The 21,500-nt window shown below is 39.3% G+C and overlaps 1 protein-coding gene across 23 annotated transcripts in view; it reads left to right on the top strand.

The window, feature by feature from the left end:
- Positions 1 to 21,500, top strand: part of KDM4C (lysine demethylase 4C) — a 435,647-nt gene that overhangs the window by 228,232 nt on the left and 185,915 nt on the right. The window lies entirely within an intron of this gene.

Here is a 21,500-nt window from a genome sequence, read left to right as displayed (position 1 = left end):
CAAAATCACTGCAGATGGTGACTGCAGCCATGAAATTAAAAGATGCTTACTCCTTGGAAGAAAAGCTATGACACACTTAGACAGCATATTAAAAAGCAGAGACATTACTTTGCCAACAAAGGTCCATCTAGTCAAAGCTATGGTTTTTCCAGTAGTCATGTATGGATGTGAGAGTTGGGCCATATAAGGCTGTGTGCTGAAGAATTGATGCTTTCGAACTGTGGTGTTGGAGAAGACTCTTGAGAGTCCCTTGGACTGCAAGGAGATAAAACCAGTGAATCCTAAAGGAAATCAGTCCTGAATATTCATTGGAAAGACTCAAGCTGAAGCTGAAACTTTGGTCACCTGATGTGAAGAGCCAGCTCATTCGAAAAGACCCTGATGTTGGGAAAGATTGAAGGCAGGAGGAAAAGGGGACGACAGAGGACGAGATGGTTGGATGGCATCACCGACTCAGTGGACATGAGCAGGCTCCACGAGATGGTGAAGGACAGGGAAGCCTGGCACGCTGCAATCCATGGAGTTGCAGAGTTGGACACGACTGAGCGACTGAACAACATCCTCACCGTGATATGACAATTGAGTATGCTGCTTTCTATTATGTACATTATTAGCAATTATTATTTATAATTCTTTAAGATAGGTGGTGTTATCATTTTTTCTGGTGAGGAAACTGAAGCTCAGAGACACTAATTTACTTCTTAAGGTCATAAGGCTGGAAATTGGTAGAAAACAGGCTTTAAATTCTGCTTGATTCCCAAATTTGCATTCTTTCTACATTATCACACTAGCAACTCTCCAATAATAGCCCCAGTACTGATAAAAGAAGTTGAAGTGAACACATATAAATTTTTCTGATAAGAACCAGCCTTCTTTATTGATGGAGTAGATCATTGACAATGCTCCTTGTTATCCGTCTGTGTTGTGAGAATATATGCATATATGAAATATGAACTAGTGTTCTTTCAGAAATTTAAGTAATGGTGGTAATGCCAAAGTTCTCCTTGAAACCTGCCTCCCCAGAGGTACAGTAAGTATCATTGACAAGTATTTTCAAGATTGAAAAGTGTGCTGTAAGTATCAGAGTACTTTCGTGTATTAGGAGTTTTGAAGGAGTGTGCTTTGGAATATTATGGCTGTTTAAAGTAGTATATTGAATGGGTTGGGATGTATCCTTTTGAAATGATTTTGACATCTTAGTTATTGTGAGGGTATGAACAAAGAGTAAAACTATGTCTCCTCTTTTAAGGGCTTTTGGCCTTAAACAGTGGAATTCTCTGTTATCCAGTATTACATTAGCATTTTTCGAGTACTGTAATACAGAATTAAATTTCTCATAATGTCATCTCTTCCCAGTAAAATTAGACCTAAAAGACTTGTAATTTTTTTTCTATTTTGTACTTTTGAACACAACTTCAGAAACCTTTGAAGTTTAGCAATTCATAAAATCATCGAATATGGTTTGCACTCAAATTTTACAATAGTTTGTATGGGAGCAATAGTTTCCAACTTTGAATTTCTTGGCTCATTCATGCCTGGTTCCTCTCCTCTCACCCTTTTCTCCCACAATTTCCTCCAGGACATCTGAAACCGTATATAATGCCTCCCAGGACTGAGATTTTGCTCAAGTACCTGAAAGATAACAGATGCTGTCGTGCTCTTCATAGCAGAGAATAGTGCTATATGAGCCAAAACACATTACTGGAGCAAAACCCCAGCAGCAGAATCATTGTGGGGACTCATAGAGGGAAATTGTGCTGGAGCAGTGTCAATGGCTTTTCTTATTTGCTGGGTCCCGTCAGCAACTCCTGGCCTTTGCACAGTGGCCCAAATGTTTTTCTGTTGAGAACTCCACTTGCACTTACTCAGCAAAAGTTGTTCAGAAAGACTGTTCTGTGGAGAGAGTAAATCCAACATATGTATGCTTGTAAACTAAGGTTTCCCCCGGTTCATAGGAACTACCTAATATTTTCTGACTGCAGTATTTTTTCAGCTTTAAAAACTGCATATTTTTATAACTGTAAAAACTTGTCTTCCTTTTCCTTTATTCCAGATTTTTAAACATATTTCTTACAGAACTGACATCATCCCCAATATTTGGTTTTGTGTGCTGATTTTTCATCTGTTAATGTAATATTTATATCACTTAATATTATATGTTATAGTGTATATATTCATATTATATCATATCCATTAATATTCTTCAAAAACACCTCTTCAATGCTGACATAATATGGTCATGCCATAATTTTATTTACATATTTTAAAATGAGCACTTACTTTTGAATACTTTTGTAAAAGACAGTAATTTTTTTTTTAAATAAATTTATTTATTTTAGTTGGGGGCTAATTACTTTACAATATTGTAGTAGTTTTTGCCATACATTGACATGAATCAGCCATGGGTTTACATGTGTTCCCCTTCCTGGACCCCACTCCCACCTCCCTCCCCATCCCATCCCTCTGGGTCATCCCATTGCCCCAGCCCTGAGCATTTGTCTCATGCATCGAACATGGAATGGTGTTCTGTTTCACATATGATAATATACATGTTTCAATGCTATTCTCCCAGAACGTCCCACCCTCACCTTCTCCCTCAGAGTCCATAAGACTGTTCTATGCATCTGTGTATAAAAAAGGCAAGAGAGTTCCAGAAAAACATCTATTTCTGCTTTATTGACTATGCCAAAGCCTTTGACTGTGTGGATCACAATAAACTGTAGAAAATTCTGAAAGAGATGGGAATACCAGACCATCTGACCTGTCTCTTGAGAAACCTGTATGCAGGTCAGGAAGCAACAGTTAGAACTGGACATGGAACAACAGACTGGTTCCAAATAGGAAAAGGAGTACGTCAAGGCTGTATATTGTCACCCTGCTTCTTTAACTTATATGCAGGGTACATCAGGAGAAACGCTGGGCTGGAAGAAACACAAGCTGGAATCAAGATTGCTGGGAGAAATATCAATAACCTCAGATATGCAGATGACACCACCCTTATGGCAGAAAGTGAAGAGGAACTAAAGAGCCTCTTGATGAAGGTGAAGGAGGAGAGTGAAAAATTTGGCTTGAAGCTCAACGTTCAGAAAACTAAGATCATGGCATCTGGTCCCATCACTCCATGGGAAATAGATGGGAAAACAGTGGAAACAGTGTCAGACTACTTTTTTGGGCTCCAGAATCACTGCTGATGGTGACTGCAGCCATGAAATTAAAAGACGCTTACTCCTTGGAAGGAAGGTTATGGCCAACCTAGATAGCATATTTAAAAGCAGAGACATTACTTTGCCAACAAAAGTCCGTCTAGTCAAGGCTATGGTTTTTCCAGTGGTCATGTATGGATGTGAGAGTTGGACGGTGAAGAAAGCTGAGCACCGCAGAATTGATGCTTTTGAACTGTGGTGTTGGAGAAGACTCTTGAGAGTCCCTTGGACTGCAAAGAGATCCAACCAGTCCATCCTAAAAGAGATCAATCCTGGGTGTTCATTGGAAGGTCTGATGTTGAAGCTGAAACTCCAATACTTTGGCCACCTCATGTGAAGGGTTGACTCATTGGAAAAGACCCTAATGCTGGGTAGGATTGGGGGCGGGAGGAGAAGGGGACGACAGAGGATGAGATGGTTGGATGGCATCACCGACTCAATGGACATGGGTTTGGGTAGACTCCGGGAGTTGGCGATGGACAGAGAGGCCTGGTGTGCTGCAATTCATGGGGTCGCAAAGAGTCAGACACGATTGAGCGACTGAACTGAACTGAACTGATGCATCTGTGTTTCTTATTCAAGACTAATTTTTTTTATTATCATAAATATACTCAGTGATGTTTTTGACAGAATGGGAGAATAAAGACTTTTTTTTTCCCCTGAAAGGATAAATCTTGAAATATTTTTATATTAAAGATAACTGGGTATGTGTCTAGATTGGCTCTTTCTGTCCCAACCTGTCTTGTCATGTTAAAAGTTAACTTGTTAGGCATACATTTTAAGTAATTTACTGGATGATCTTTGCAGAAATTTTCTGGAGACCTAGAAGGAAAGGAACTATAATCTATGGAAGCCCTAGGTCTCACTTACTAATGAGCAGCTGCTGTACTGCTGGTAGCTCATATATTGCAGATGAAGAAATTGAGGTTTAGACTTATAACCAAACATTAAGACTGCATAGATTACATGAGTGAAACACTGTGTTAATTTATTTTAATTTTTTGGACCAGACAGCTATTCTTGTAGCCAGGCTTAACTGAGAATAGTTGAATATCAACTGTTGTAGGCTGCAAAGTCAGAGCCTTTATTACATTTCTTTTCTAATTTATTACTTTAACTGTACAGTATTTGTAATAGATTTAATTTTGTGATCACTTAAACTAATATCTTAAAATATTTTATAGTTTCAATCTTATATAAGCTTTAAAAAAACATATGCTTTTATATGATAAGCAATATAAAGTGCTTTATATAGAAAGTAAACGAAATAAACGCTTAATCATTAAACTTTAAAGTATACATCTATAATAATCCCTGAGGTCACTTCTTAGTCGGGCCTTCACTGCCCTTTGGGCAGTTTTATTAATTGAAGGGGAAAGTTGCTGTCTAAACAATAGGGTATGCCTTCAGATTAGTATAAGTAGAAATTTTAAGAAGATTCTCTGAACATTTTAAGATCCTAAAGTGCATTGCAGCAAGCCTGACTTTCTTTTCAGAACCAGTTTGTTTGTTTTTTTTGCTGCACTGGGGCTTTGTTGTGGTGTGCAAGCTTTCTCTAATTGCTGAAAATGCGGTGGCTTCTCTTTTTGTGGAGCACAGGCTCTAGAGTGTACGGGCTCAGTAGTTGCGGAGCACGTGCTTCCTTGCCCAGCCGCATGTGGGATCTTAGTTCCCCAACCAAAGATCAAACCCATGTCCTCTGCATTGTGGACTTTAAACCACAGGACCACCCAGGAAGTCCCACCAGAAAGTTTTCGGAAATTCCCTGAGCTCCCAACTTTCTGGGAACCTCCTCCTCCTCTTCATATGCTCTGCAGGATTGAATATTTCCCCTGTAGTACCTTTGTTGGGCTTCCCAAGTGGTACTAGTGGTAAAGAACCCACCTGCCAATGAAGGAGATATAAGAGATGTGGGTTCAAACCCTGGGTCGGGAAGATCCCCAGAAGAAGAGCATGGCAGCCCACTCTAGTATTCTTGCCTGGAGAATCCCATGCACAGGGGAGCCTGGTGGGCTACAGTCCCTCAGGTCACACAGAGTCAGACAAGACTGAAGCAACTTGGCACACATTCACCTTTGTTACTGCTGTGGAGTCTCTGGGTCAGCATGGGATGTACTACTGACTTTCAGACTTCATAGTTACATATGGACAAGACACATTTTTAATTATACCTTGAGACTGATTGATCTTTAGAAAAATAGAATTTTCATGGTCTTGAGGAGAGGGTAGATCCTGCAAATGAGAATACTTCTGACAGCAAAGATGTGGCTTACTTTTCTCAAACCAGGCAATTCATTAGCTATCAGGTGGATGTTCTACAATTTAATTTAATTCCTTTCTGAGACGAAAGACTCAGAGTTAGCATAGCACCTCACAAATTAAGGAGTCAGTCCAGTCTCATGGGTTGTCCCCACTTCAGATGCCAATTGCAAGTCCTTACACCTGACCAATAGGCTATAAAGTCTGGGGGCTTCCCACAACTCCCTCCTCAGGTTTGCTAATTTGCTAGAGTGGCTCATAGAAGTCAGGAAAACAGCCAAAAAGAAGGGATGAACAGGGCAAGGTAGGAAGTGGGTAGGTGTATGCAGAACTTTTGTTTCCTCTGCAGGTACATTGACCCTGGACTCGGTCTAAACCCTGTTGTTTTAGGGTTTTTGTGGATGCCCCGTTATGTTTAAATGATTGATTCCATCAGGGTCTATTGGCGATTGACTGAGTTTCCAGCCCCTCCCTTGAAGTCAGAGGTGGGGCTAAAGTGCTAACACTGTAGTCATGAATTGACTCTGTAGTCATGCATTGGTCTTTTCTTTCTGGTGACCAGCCTTCATCCTGAAACTATCTAGGTGCCTCCTGTTATCTCATTAGCAGGCAGAAGACACTTTTCAGTTCTGTGTTTCCAAAGGTCTTAGAAACTCTTGTGTCAGGAACTAGGGACTAAGACCAGGTATTTTAACCAGTGATGTTCCTCTTACCCATATCATTCAGAATATTCCAAGGGTTTTAGAAGCTGTATGCCAGAAACCAGGACAAAGACTGAATATATGTTTCTTTTTATATTGCAATATCACAATGAGTATGATCTGAATAGTAAGCAGGGAGAGGATCATTTTGGAGAAGTATTTAAAACACATTGGAAGACTGAGGGAAGCTGTAAGCAGGCTGCCTGTGAGGGGCTCTTTACTGTGATTTATCTGCAAGTAACTATAGAGGCAAAGTTGTGGTTGACCTCTCAGTACCCAGCTGTCATATGTATAGATAGGATACCATGGTTTAACTGTTATTTCTTCTTAAGGACTCTTGTTGGGTTCTGTATGCATATCTATTCCCACTGCCCTTTTCCAAGAGCTTTCTTATTTCAGAAATATTCAAAGTTGGAGGCAAAGCTTGGTTTCCTAGGTATAACAACATTTTTAATACTACTAAAATCAACAGATTTGGGATATTGTGCATATGATCCAGGAGTTTGATGCTTGGTCTGTAGGCAGGCAAGTTCTATAGAATAAAACAACTGATTGTTTTTTTGGTGATGTTGCGATTGAAAACTTTCAAAGCAACTACTGAAGGTGCAGCTTGTATGATAGCAGTGTTTTCACCTTATGTTTCTGTATTCAGAACATTCCTGACAACATGGTGTCTGGAGCTGTTTTGTAACCTGTTTCTGTGAATTTAGAAGAGCTAATGTAGATTTAAGGAGCTGCTCTGTGTTTAGGGGCATGATTGTCTTAACTCTACTGTACTTGCTACAGAGTAATGGGCATGCTTCTGTAAACAAAATAGTCTAGAAATCTAGATTTCTGCTGTTAGGTAAGAGACTTATCAAGAAAAAAGATAACCAACCGTTGTTGGCATAGAATTTTTTTTTTCCTGCTGTAGCTTGCAAACCTTGCAAACCTTAATGAAAGAAAAGGGAGAAAAGGCCTTCTTGCAGTATTTGGTTGTTTTGTTTTTGCTTTAGTGTTACTTGTTAGTTGAGGAAAGTAGTTTATGACATTCTTGCTTGCCTGTGAGAACACAGTCTACACCAGCTTTATTAGTGCTGTTTTGCTCAACAATGACTGTGATGACTTTTGGGTGAAAATGCACATATATATTTCAGTGATTCTCAGTCGTTTTCTCAGGACAACTTATGCATACAAACATGTTGAGGACCCCAAAAAAGTTTCAGCTCCTTTCCTTTCTGTAACGTCCTCCCCTCCCTTCCCCTTCCCTTCTCTCCCAATCCCAGCCCCTTTCCCTCCCTATAGATTTGTCTTAATGGTACTTATTTGCTGAAGGTTAAAACAGGGAACTAAAAAGCCTCTTGATGAAAGTGAGAGAGGGGAGTGAAAAAGTTGGCTTAAAGCTCAACATTCAGAAAACGAAGATCATGGCATCTGGTCCCATCACTTCATGGGAAATGGATGGGGAAACATTGGAAACAGTGTCAGACTTTATTTTTTTGGGCTCCAAAATCACTGCAGATGGTGATTGCAGCCATGAAATTAAAAGATGCTTACTCCTTGGAAGGAAAGTTATGAACAACCTAGATAGCATATTAAAAAGCAGAGACATCACTATGTCAACAAAGGTCCGTCTAGTCAAGGCTATGGTTTTTCCAGTAGTCATGTATGGATGTGAGAGTTGGACTGTGAAGAAAGCTGAGCACCGCAGAATTGATGCTTTTGAACTGTGGTGTTGGAGAAGACTCTTGAGAGTCCCTTGGACTGCAAAGAGATCCAACCAGTCCATCTTAATGGAGATCAGTCCTGCGTGTTCATTGGAAGGACTGATGTTGAAGCTGGAACTCCAATACTTTGGCCACCTCATGTGAAGAGCTGACTCATTGGAAAAGACCCTAATGCTGGGAAGGATTGGGGGCAGGAGGAGAAGGGGACAACAGAGGATGAGATGGCTGGATGGCATCACCAACTCGATGGAGATGATTTTGGGTAAGCTCCGGGAGTTGGTGATGGACAGGGAGGCCTGGTGTGCTGTGGTTCATGGGGTCGCAAAGAGTCGGACATGACTGAGTGACTGAACTGAAAACAGGGAAATATTTAAAGTAGCAATAATAAGTGCATAAGAATTTGTTTTCGTAAAAAATAACACTTTTCCCAAACCATAAAAATAAAGAAAAGAATAGCATTGTTTTACATTTTTTGCAGAACTCGTTAACATTGAGTTTAATGAAAATTGGATTCTCATGTCTGCTTTTGCATTGAGTCTATTGGGCATCGTTCTGGTTGAACTATATTGAAGGAAGTCCAGCTTGCCAGAGATACATGGTTGGAACGAGTGCAGTATTTTAGTACCAATTTTTTTTATTTTTATTTATTTTAATTGTAGGCTAATTACTTTACAATATTGTGGTGGTTTTTGCCTTACATTCACATGAATCAGCCATGAGTATACATGTTTTCCCCATCCTGACCCTCCCTCCCACCTCCCTCCCTATCCTATCCCTCAGGATCATCCCAGTGCACCAGCCTTGAGCACCCTGTCTCATGCATCGATCCTGGACTGGGGATCTGTTTCACATGTGATAATATACATGTTTCAATGCTATTCTCTCAAATCATCCCACGCTCACCTTCTCCCACAGAGTCCAAAAGTCTGTTCTTTACATCTGTGATTCTTTTGCTGTCTCGCATATAGGGTCATCATTACCATCTTTCTAAATTCCATATATATGCGTTAATATAATGTATTGGTTTTTTTTTTTTTCCTGACTTACTTCGCTCTGTATAACAGGCTCCAGTTTCATCCACCTCATTAGAACTGATTCAAATGCATTCTTTTTAATAGCTGAGTAATATTCCATTGTGTAAATGTACCACAGGTATCTTATCCATTCATCTGCTGATGGACATCTAGGTTGCTTCCATGTCCTGGCTATTGTAAACAGTGCTGCAATGAACATTGGGGTACACATGTCTCTTTCAATTCTGGTTTCCTCGATATGCATGCCCAGCAGTGGGATTGCTGGGTCATATAGCAGTTTCTATTTCCAGTTTTTTAAGGAATCTCCACACTGTTCTCCATAGTGGCTGTACTAGTTTGCATTGTCACCAACAGTGTAAGAGGGTTCCTTTTTCTCTGCACCCTCTCCAGCATTTATTGTTTGTAGACTTTTGGATAGCAGCCATTCTGACCGGCATGAGATGGTACCTCATTGTGGTTTTGATTTGCATTTCTCTGATAATGAGTGACATTGAGCATCTTTTCATGTGTTTGTTAGCCATCTGTATGTCTTTGGAGAAATGTCTGTTTAGTTCTTTGGCCCACTTTTTGATTGGGTTGTTTACTTTTCTGGAATTGAGCTGCAGGAGTTGCTTGTATATTTTTGAGATTAATTCTTAGTCAGTTGCTTAATTTGCTATTAATTTCTCCCATTCTGAAGGCTGTCTTTTCACCTTGCTTATAGTTTCCTTCGTGTGCAAAAGCTTTTAAGTTTAATTAGGTGCCATTTGTTTATTTTTGCTTTTATTTCCATTACTCTGGGAGGTGGGTCATAGAGGATCCTTCTGTGATTTATGTCAGAGAGTGTTTTGCCTATGTTTTCCTGTAGGAGTTTTATAGTTTCTGGTCTTAGGTTTAGATCTTTAATCCATTTTGAGTTTATTTTTGTGTATGGTGTTAGGAAGTGTTCTAGTTTCATTCTTTTACAAGTGGTTGACCAGTTTTCCCAGCATCACTTGTTAAAGAGGTTGTCTTTCCTCCATTGTATATTCTTGCCTCCTTTGTCAAAGATAAGGTGCCCATAGGTGGATGGATTTATCTCTGGGCTTTCTATTTTGTTCCACTGATCTATATTTCTGTCTTTGTGCCAGCATTGTACTGCCTTGATGACTGTGGCTTTGTAGTATAGCGTGAAGTCAGGCAGGTTGATTCCTCCAGTTCCATTCTTCTTTCTCAAGATTGGTTTGACTATTTGAGGTTTTTCATATTTCCATACAAATTGTGAAATTATTTGTTCTAGTTCTGTGAAAAATACTGTTGGTAGCTTGATAGGGATTGCATTGAATCTATAGATTGCCTTGGGTAGTATACTCATTTTCACTATATTGATTCTTCCGATCCATGAACAGTGTATTTCTCCATCTATTTGTGTCCTCTTTGATTTCTTTCATCAGTGTTTTATAGTTTTCTATATATAGATCTTTTGTTTCTTTAGACAGATTTATTCCTTAGTATTTTATTCTTTTTGTTGCAATGGTGAACGGAATTGTTTCCTTAATTTCTCTTTCTGTTTTCTCATTGTTAATGTATAGGAATGCAAGGGATTTCTGTGTGTTAATTTTATATCCTGCAACTTTACTATATTCATTGATTACCTCTAGTAATTTTCTGGTGGTGTCTTTAGGGTTTTCTGTGTAGAGGATCATGTCATCTGTAAACAGTGAGAGTTTTACTTCTTTTCCAATCTGGATTCCTTTTATTACTTTTTCTTCTCTGATTGCTGTGGCTAAAACTTCCAAAACTATGTTGAACAGTAGTGGTGAGAGTGGGCATCCTTGTCTTGTTCCTGACTTTAGGGGAAGTGCTTTCAATTCTTCACCATTGAGGATAATGTTTGTGGTTGCTTTATCATATATGGCTTTTATTATGTTGAGGTATGTTCCTTCTATGTCTGCTTTCTGGGGTTTTTTTTAATCATAAATGGATGTTGAATTTTATCAAAGGCTTTCTCTGCATCTATTGAGATAATCATATGGTTTTTATCTTTCAATTTGTTAATGTAGTGTATCACATTGATAGATTTGCGAATATTGAAGAATCTTTGCATCCCTGGGATAAAGCCTACTCGGTCATGATGTATGATCTTTTTAATATGTTGTTGGTTTCTGTTTGCTAGCATTTTGTTAAGGATTTTTTGCATCTATGTCCATCAGTGATATTGGCCTGTAGTTTTCTATTTTTGTGGCATCTTTGTCTGGTTTTGGTATTAGGGTGATGGTGGCCTCATAGAATGAGTTTGGAAGTTTACCTTCCTCTGCAATTTTCTGGAATAGTTTGAGTAGGATAGGTGTTAAGTCTTCTCTAAATTTTTGGTAGAATTCAGCTGTGAAGCCGTCTGGTCTTGGGCTTTTGTTTTTTGGAAGATTTCTGATTACAGTTTCGATTTCTCTGCTTGTGATGGGTCTGTTAAGATTTTCTGTTTCTTCCTGGCTCAGTTTTGGAAAGTTATATTTTTCTAAGAATTTGTCCATTTCTTCCAAGTTGTCCATTTTATTGGCATATAGTTGCCGATAGTAGTCTCTTATGATCCTTTGTATTTCTGTGTTGTCTGTTGTGATTTTTCCATTTTCATTTCTAATTTTGTTGATTTGATTCTCTCCTTTTTTTTTTTTTTTTTGATGAGTCTGGCTAAAGGTTTGCTTATTTTATTTATCTTCTCAAAGAACCAGCTTTTAGCTTTGTTGATTTTGGCTATGGTCTCCTTTGTTTCTTTTTTATTTATTTCTGCCCTAATTTTTATGATTTCTTTCCTTCTACTAACCCTCGGGTGCTTCATTTCTTCTTTTTCTAGTTGCTTTAGGTGAAAGTTAGGTTATTTATTTGATTTCTCTCCTGTGTCTTGAGATGGGCTTATATTGCTATGAACCTTCTCCTAAGCACTGCTCTTACTGAATCCCATAGGTTTTGGGTTGTTGTGTTCTCATTTTCATTTGTTGCTATGCATAGTTTGATTTCTTTTTTGAATTCTTCTTTGATTTGTTGGTTATTCAGAAGTGTGTTGTTTAGCCTCCATATGTTTGTATTCTTAATAGTTTTTCCCCTGTAGTTGACATCTAATCTTACTGCATTGTGGTCAGAAAAGATGCTTGAGATGATTTCAATTTTTTTGAATTTACGAAGGCTAGATTTATGGCCCACGATGTGATCTATCCTGGAGAAGGTTCCGTGTGCACTTGCGAAAAAAGGTGAAATTCATTGTCTTAGGGTGAAATGTCCTATAGGTATGAATTAGGTCTAACTGGTCCATTGTATCATTTAAAGTTTGTGTTTCCTTGCTAATTTTCCATTTAGTTGATGTATCCATAGGTGTGAGTGGGGTACTAAAGTCTCCCACTATTATTGTGTTATTGTTAATTTCCCCTTTCATACTTGTTAGTATTTGCCTTACATATTGTGGTGCTCCTATGTTGGGTGCATATATAATTGTTATTTTTTCTTCTTGGATTGATCCTTTGATCATTATGTAGTGTCCTTCTTTGTCTCTTTTCACAGCCTGTACTTTAAAGTCTATTTCATCTGATATGACTATTGCTACTCTTGCTTTCTTTTGGCCTCCATTTGCGTGAAATATCTTTTTCCAGCCCTTCACTTTCAGTCTGTATGTGTCTCTAGGTTTGAGGTGGGTCTCTTATAGACAGCATATATAGGAGTCTTGTTTTTGTATCCATTCAGCCAGTCTTTGTCTTTTGGTTGGAACATTCAACTCGTTTACATTTAAGGTAATTATTGATAAGTATGATCCCATTGCCATTTATTTTGTTGTTTTAGGTTCAAGTTTATAAACCTTTTCTGTGTTTCCTGTCTAGAGAAGATCCTTTAGCATTTGTTGCAGAGCTGGTTTGGTGGTGCTGAATTCTCTGAGCTTTTGCTTGTCTGTAAAGCTTTTGATTTCTCCTTCATATTTGAATGAGATCCTTGCTGGGTACAGTAATCTGGGTTGTAGGTTTTTCTCTTTCATCACTTTAAGTATGTCCTGCCATTCCTTTCTGGCCTGAAGAGATTTTATTGAAAGATCAGCTGTTATCCTTATGGGAATTCCCTTGGGTGTTATTTGTTGTTTTTCCCTTCCTGCTTTTAATATTTGTTCTTTGTGATTGATCTTTATTAATTATGAAATATATCTAGGAATTTCTCTGGACCTGTTGAGAGCAGTGTGGGTCAGTTCAGTTTTAGATAGTCCCTTGTTCCAGCTTATACTTCTTCTCAAGGTCTACAGGTCCTTTCCAATGTAGACAATGCTAACTACAGGGTTTTAATCTGTTGCACCTGTCACTTCCAAGGTGGTTCCCTCTTCTTTGTTTATTTTGGCTTCCTCTGTTTGCAAGTCTTTTCATTATCTAACTTCCACCCTGACACAAGGGGGTGAACAAAGGTGGTCATTCATTTAGGCTCACTTGTTCAATTGTGCTCCAGGGAGGGAGGAACACTTCAAACAAATATCACTGGCATGTATGGGGAGTGCTCGCAGTGTCTGTCTGGGCCACACTGGGGTTGCCCCCACTCATGGCGTGTGTGCTTTCCCGGTCTACACTGCTCAGGCTCCAGGTTGCTCTGCAGGGGAACTGTCTAAGGCGGGCCCTAGTTTGCGTTCACTTTCCAGATCTAAGCTGCTCAGGTTCAGGTTCTCGGGTACTCCACAAAGGCACAGTCTCGGTTGGGCCTGCGTTTTGTTCCCTTCCAGGTCCGAGCAGCTCAGGCGACCAGGTTCTTGGCAAGCGCACTCTCCCCAGTTGGGCGGTGCGTCTTATCACCTCCCCCATCCCAGCTGCTTGGTTTCCTGGGTGTGCAGCGGGGCGCCGTCTCAGGTGCGCAGTGTGTCTTCTCTGGGGAGCTGACCTCTGGCTGCGACTCTCCTAGCGGATGTCAACCATCCAGGATCCCAGGAAGAATTGGTTAGCAACTGGGAGCATGCTGGCAGTTTGGTAGGGGATGCTGTCTCTGGGGCCAAGTTTGCCCCTTGCCTTCTGCCACTGGCTGTCTCCCGCCTGCCTCGCTGCCTCCGGTGGGGGATAGGCCAGTACGCTGCCTGCTAGCTCTCCTCTGGTATTCACTCAGTCCTTTGTCCTTTGAGCCCGGGATGGGCCAGTCTGCTGCCTGCTGGCTCTCCTCTGGTAGTCAATCAGTCCTTTGTTCTTTGAGCCGGCTGGCAGTACCTTAGGTTAGAGCAGGAATGTTCTCTCTCTCTCTCTCTCCTCTTTTTTTTTTTCTCTCTGGCAATCCCAGGGTTTGGGTTGCTATCTCACCTTAGATCCCTCAGATTGCCCTCAGGACATTCAGGCCTGGTGCTTACCCTGAGCAATGCCACCTGCACTTCCCAGTTCAGCCCCCGCTTGCTGGTGGCTGATACTAGCATCTGGGCTACTTCTCTGCTTGGAGTTGCAGTTAGGCGCATAATTTGTGGGTTTTCTTTATTTATTTTTTCCTCCTGGTTATGTTGCCCTCTGAGATTCCAAAACTCCCCATAGCCCCGCTGGTGAAAGGGTTTCCTTGTGTTTGGAAACTTCTCTTTTGGAATCCCTCCCCGGGACGGGTCTCCGTCCCTAACTCTTTTGTCTCTATTTTTATCTTTTATATTTTGTCCTACCTCCTTTCGAAGACAAGGGCTGCATTTCTGGGTGCCTGGTGTCCTCCGCCTGCATTCAGAAGTTGTTTTGTGGTATTTTCTCAGCGTTCAAATGGTCTTTCTATGAATTTGTGGAGGAGAAAGTGGTCTCCCTGTCCTATTCCTCTGCCATCTTAGGACCACCCACCATTTTAATATGTATATTCTAATTTGACACTACACAAAATTTGACACAAGGTGTTTTGTTAAAAGACTAGTTGCAACATGCAATCTGAATCCCATCAGTGAACCTTTTGTTCTCTATTAAACTGAAAATTTATTGATCTATCTTGCACTTTGGCTCTTCTACACATGTGTGATTTTATAATGTCATATATTGATAAACAAAGATCTGTGTCATATAGGTCTTTTTATACTATAAAAAAGGTATATTTGTTATTATCACCATCAATTCCATCAGAAATAGCTTTAATTATTGGGAAGCTGTCAAGCTCACAAAAGTGGATACACATTTTTGGAAGTTATAATTCTGACTTAGAAGCTTGAATTTCACCATTGTCAAAAAATATTATCAGTAGTTTGTTTTTTTTTTTTCAAATTAAGATGACAGCTTTCTTTGTTCACTTTCATGAAAATTCCTCCCAGATACCCAAATCTGAATTACCATAGTTTGTCTGTTAATCATTTGTTCAAGTAAAAATGGTATTCCATGAAAAAGGCAGGTCATTTATCGTGTGAATCAATTATTTGTCCATTACCTTTTCCCACGATAACCATTGAGCTATAGTATACAGCAGAAGTACTTTATGCATACACCCCATTTTATCACAAATTTAATAAAATTTATAAACATATTTTTTCTTCATCAAGGCATTGTTATGAGAACTCCCTCACCCTCAACTGCAAATTTGAGATAATTGAGTATATAATTACTGCATTGGAGCCCCTGTCTTAACTCAAGCTAAGGCACCAACAGTTTTACCCTTTATTGTTCTTGTGTCACCATTAAAAATATCAACAGGGTGACATAGGCAAATAACATGTTCTGTTATTGTGCAAGTATATTTGACTGTACAGACCACATGAAATTGTGCTGCGTATCTCCTGGAGTACATAGACCTTGCTCTGAGAGCTGCCGTTCCTCTGTTAGCTCTTCTTTTGTTCTTGTTGAGAATATAGTTGGGAAAGAAAAGACTCTTATGCTGGTAACATTTTCACAGATTTCGCAAACTTTGATGCATTGGCACCATGGGATCTTTCCTTTGCCCTACTCTTTTTGTTTGTACAGCAAACTGTGGCTTTCAAGATGAGACTCAGAGCTTCTGAATGTTGCTATGCTGGAATATATGCATATATTAAAAAAGCGGTAATTATAGTAATAAAAAACACTGGATTCATTAAATGTGTATAGTGTCCATGTCCTTGTATGTTTAATATCTGCCCTGTCCTCATCTTTTGTGAAGTTGTTGTGAGAAGTAATTTGATATTTTAAAAATCTAAAAACCTGTGAAACTGTACGGTCTATTTTCATTGCCTGACATCTTATAGTGCATCATATAGTGAGGTAAATATTAATATATACCATTGAGATCACAGTGTAACTTTGGAGGTTCATTAGTCAACTATAGTTGAAGATGAGGAGCAGGAGAGGAAATTCCTAGGCGTACGATGCCAAATGATCAGAATATTTAAAAACCACTATGGAAAAAACATTCTCCCACTTCTGTATATTGGAAGATAAGAAGTGTCTTTTTTAAAAAGCAAGTGGATGAAGGTGCACTAAAAAGAGACCAGAAGTAGGAGCGGTGTTTAGAGACTGAAAGGGAAGATTTTCATTTGGAATTGTGTAATGATGAGAGTATTTAAATATCCTGAAGGTTCTTTTACCCCCCCAAATATTTAAGACTTTCCTCCCCAGAATATTTATGAATATCATGAGTCTGGGAAAGGCAGTTATCAAGGTTAGTCTATGCTTGAACAATGCTATGGTTCAAAGGTAGACAAGAATTCTTGGAGATAGAAGAGGGATGAATAATTTGATGAGGTAATTTCAGGAATATAAAATACTTACCTTCAAGAATGTGCCAATGTGTTTGACTTTTAAAACTAAGTTAAAATTTGTATAGTCATCATCATGTACTTATGATTAAATGTAGTCTCTTCCCCTCCCCCATAAAATATTGCAGGATAGAGTTGACAAACAGATCATATGAAAATAAGATGATTGGATGGATTTGTACATAATATATGTATTACATATCATTGTAGAGTTTATAAAGAATTTTAATACTTTGGAGCTTAAAAAGAAATTTTACCTTCTCTATTTCATTTCAATATTAAAAGAAAAAAGAAGCCTGAAGTAGGTGAGAAGGCAGTGATCACCATATGAGAATCTACTTTACAGAAAGCCACAGCCCTTCTGAATCAGAGTTTGAATTTCAAGTAAGGTCTCTGAGGAGTTCTCTGGTGGTCCAGTGGTTAGGACTTGGTGCTTTCACTGCGGGTTCCTGGGTCCTTGGGTCCAATCCCTGGTCGATGAACTAAGATCCCGCAAGCCTCATGGAGTGGCCTTAAACAAACAAACAAACAAACAAACAAAAACGAAGTCTCTGAACTGACAGTTCCTGTATTGGGGGCTGCATACTGTCACTGCCAGGCAGCTTTTAGTTTGCAAGATTCCATGGTTATGGTGTTCCCTGCATACTCTGGCCCGGAAAGCATCCAAACAGAAGACAAATGCTCTTTGGGCCAGAGTATGACCTCATTTGGGAGATGGACAGCTGTGGATCAGGGTGCTCCAAAAACTGACCAATGCTCCAGGTCAGTTTGAGGTTTGAGGACAAGCTCAAGGTGTGTCAGGCTGTCCTAGATCAAGTCTTGCCAGAGACTGTGGCACACACACTCATGCTCTCTGGCTCCATTGTTGAGAATTGTTCTTTTCTCCTACTTCTTGTTCACTTTCACTAGGCTTTTAGGAATTAAATAGTATTGTCTTCATCCCTAAAACTATTTTGAGAACTCATCACATCAACTATGTCCACTGACTCAAAATGGATTAAAGATCTAAACTTAAGACCAGAAACTATAAAACTCCTAGAGGAAAACATAGGTAAAACATTCTCCGACGTAAATCACAGCAGGATCCTCTATGACCCACCTCCCAGAGTAATGGAAATAAAAGCAAAAATAAACAAATGGGACCTAATTAAACTTAAAAGCTTTTGCATAACGAAGGAAACTATAAGCAAGGTGAAAAGACAGCCTTCAGAATGGGAGAAAATAATAGCAAATTAAGCAACTGACAGAGAATTAATCTCAAAAATATACAAGCAACTCCTGCAGCTCAATTCCAGAAAAATAAACAACCCAATCAAAAAGTGGGCCAAAGAACTAAACAGACATTTCTCCAAAGAAAACACAGATGGCTAACAAACACATGAAAAGATGCTTGACATCACTCATTATCAGAGAAATGCAAATCAAAACCACAATGAGGTACCATTTCATGCTGGTCAGAATGGCTGCTATCCAAAAGTCTACAAACAATAAATGCTGGAGAGGGTGTGGAGAAAAGGGAACCTTCTTACACTGTTGGTGGGAATGCAAACTAGTACAGCCACTATGGAGAACAGTGTGGAGATTCCTCAAAAAACTGGAAATAGAACTGCCATATGACTCGGCAATCCCACTGCTGGGCATACACACTGAGGAAACCAGAATTGAAAGAAGCACGTGTACCCCAATGTTCATCACAGCACTGTTTATAATAGCCAGGACATGGGAGCAGCCTAGATGCCCATCAGCGGATGAATGGATAAGAAAGCTGTGGTAGATATACACAATGGAATATTACTCAGGTATTAAAAAGAGTACATTTGAATCAGTTCTAATGAGGTGGATGAAACTGGAGCCTATTATACAGAGTAAAGTAAACCAGAAATAAAAAAACCAGTACAGTATACTAACGCATATATATGGAATTTAGAAAGATGGTAACGATAACCCTATATGTAAGACAGCAAAAGAGACACAGATGTATAGAACAGTCTTTTGGACTCGGTGGGAGAAGGCGAGCGTAGGATGATTTGAGAGAATAGCATTGAAACATGTATATTTTCATATGTGTAATAGATCGCCAGTCCAGGTTCAATGCATGAGACAGGGTGCTCAGGGCTGATGCACTGTGATGACCCAGAGGGATGAGATGAGGAGGGAGATGGGAGGGGGGTTCAGGATGGGGAATACATATACACCTGTGGCTGATTCTTGGCAGTGTATGGCAAAACCACTACAATATTGTAAAGTAATTAGCCTCCAATTAAAATAAATAAATTAAAAAAATAAAATTAAAAAAACTATGTCTAACTGAGTGAATAAGAGCATCATCCATCTTGTTAGTTTCAGTCTTTTATAATAAAACAAGTGATGTGATAAATTTATTGTGAAGCAATAAGTGGAATCCAAGTTATTCAAGCACAAGGATTTTGCTTGTTTGTTTAGCTCTCATGTTTCGTGTATATTAGTCATTAAATACAATGTTATTTCAAGTTCCTAGTTAACTTTTACTCCCATCTTTGATTTGTCAAAGTTTACTCTTCACAGTAAGTCTTCTATTGTATAATATAAGGAGACAGAGGTGGAAACATTTAACATCAGATTACTTTTATTTCAAATGTAGGCAAAGGTTCTTAGCTTTTCTTTTGTTTTAAATATTGTCCCTGACTGAATGTTAAGCATTTCTATTGTATATAATAGTAATAATAAGGATAATACTACCACCACTTCCACTACAGAAACAGGAATAGGATCATTCCTTTTTGCTTCAGTTGGCATTTGATATTTTTGGAGTTATTTTCAGCCTCATTTAGCCCTTCCTATTTTCCCACTTCAGCAAATCCACTTTGACTTTTTTTTAACACAGGTATGTCACCAGGGCAAGGGCAGGAGCTCTTTAGATCATGGGAATACCCCTTCTGGGACTTGAAGACATTGCTTTACAGTATTTATTAGTAGCACTGAGACAGCTGCTGGAGAGGAAGTTTAGAGTGTATCATAGCTGTGAACATTAAGTACTAGATGTAGCTGTGGTTGCTGCCATTGTTTTGATATACTGTCCTCTGCTATAAGCACGAGGGATTTTTTTCTCCTAACCTATTATATCTTTCTATATTTTTCTGGCCTTCTATAAAATTTTGTAAAATGACATTTTTGTAGAATGGATCTCTGCCCCTTTCATGTTAACAGATGCACATACTTAAAGAGATTTGACCCTCTGGGTAATCATATTGAACAAATGAGATTTGGCATAGGGATTGTCTTTTATATCCATGTAATGGTACTATATTGCTTGGCACATAATAGTCTGTAAATGGTATTTGTCATGAAATATAAATAAAATTTAATTAAATGAAATAAAATTAATAATTTTAAATTAAATCATCTGCTGTGTTAGGCCAGGGAACTAAAAATATTGGTAAGGCAAATAGTGGCTAGTGAATTCCTGTGCTAGCTGGAAGATAACCTTGCACATGTTAACTCTTACCCTGGGAGGTATTGGGGTAGCACGAGAAATAGGAAGTCGTGGAGTTCAGAGGAGGGGTGGGGATGGGGAAAGTGTGGAAAGGGAGTTGGTTTGTCTGGCTGTCAGATCAGAGGTAATGCTCGATTATGAGGAGGATGCCAATTTCGTTTCTGGTTTCCACTCCGACATTAATATCACAGGTACTTTGGAATGTGTGCGTCTTTTATGATCAAGTTTGTTTTCGCCTGAGTACCCTGCTCACGATTCATGTATTGCTAAAGTCTGGCTTGGAGATTTTGATCATCACTTTACTAGCGTGTGAGATGAGTGCAATTGTGCGGTAGTTTGAGCATTCTTTGGCATTGCCTTTCTTTGGGATTGGAATGAAAATTGACCTTTTCCAGTCCTGTGGCCACTGCTGAGTTTTCCAAATTTGTTGACATACTTAGTGCAGCACTTTCACAGCATCATCTTTTAGGATTTGAAATAGTTCAACTGGAATTCTGTCACTTCCACTAGCTTTGTTCGTAGTGATGCTTCCTAAGGCTCACTTGACTTCACAAGTCAAATTGCCAACATCCACTGGATCATCGAAAAAGCAAGAGAGTTCCAGAAAAACATCTATTTCTGTTTTATTGACTATGCCAAAGCCTTTGACTGTGTGGATCACAATAAACTGTGGAAAATTCTGAAGGAGAGAGGAATACCAGACCACCTGACCTATCTCTTGAGAAAACTGTATGCAGGTCAGGAAGCAACAGTTAGAACTAGACATGGAACAACAGACTGGTTCCAAATAGGAAAAGGAGTATGTCAAGGCTGTATATTGTCACCGTGCTTATTTAATTTATATGCAGAGTACATCATGAGAAACACTGGGCTGGAGGAAGCACAAGCTGGAATCAAGATTGCCGGGAGAAATATCAATAACCTCAGATATGCAGATGACACCACCCTTATGGCAGAAAGTGAAGAAGAACTAAAGAGCCTCTTGATGAAAGTGAAAGAGGAGAGTGAAAAAGTTGGCTTAAAGCTTAACATTCAGAAAACTAACATCATAGCATCCAGTACCATCGCTTCATGGCAAATAGATGGAGAAATAGTGGAAACAGTGGCTGACTTTATTTTTTGTGCTCCAAAATCACTGCTGATGGTGATTGCAGCCATGAAATTAAAAGACACTTACTCCTTGGAAGGAAAGCTATGACCAACCTAGACAGCATATTAAAAAGTAGAGACATTACTTTGTCAACAAAGGTCTGTCTAGTCAAGGCTGTGGTTTTTCCAGTGGTCATGTATGGATGTGCTGCTACTGCTAAGTCACATCTGTCATGTCCAACTTTGTGCAACCCCATAGACGGAAGCCTAACAGGCTCACATCCCTGGGATTCTCCAGGCAAGAATACTGGAGTTGGTTGCCATTTCCTTCTCCAGTTCATGAAAGTGAAAAGTGAAAGTTAAGTCACTCAGTCGTGTCTGACTCTTCATGATCCCA

This window comes from Giraffa tippelskirchi, chromosome 1 (assembly GCF_054371585.1).
Source record: "Giraffa tippelskirchi isolate mGirTip1 chromosome 1, T2T-mGirTip1v1.2.pri, whole genome shotgun sequence".
Taxonomy (NCBI): Eukaryota; Metazoa; Chordata; class Mammalia; order Artiodactyla; family Giraffidae; genus Giraffa; species Giraffa tippelskirchi.
This window is presented reverse-complemented; position numbering and strand designations above follow the sequence as displayed.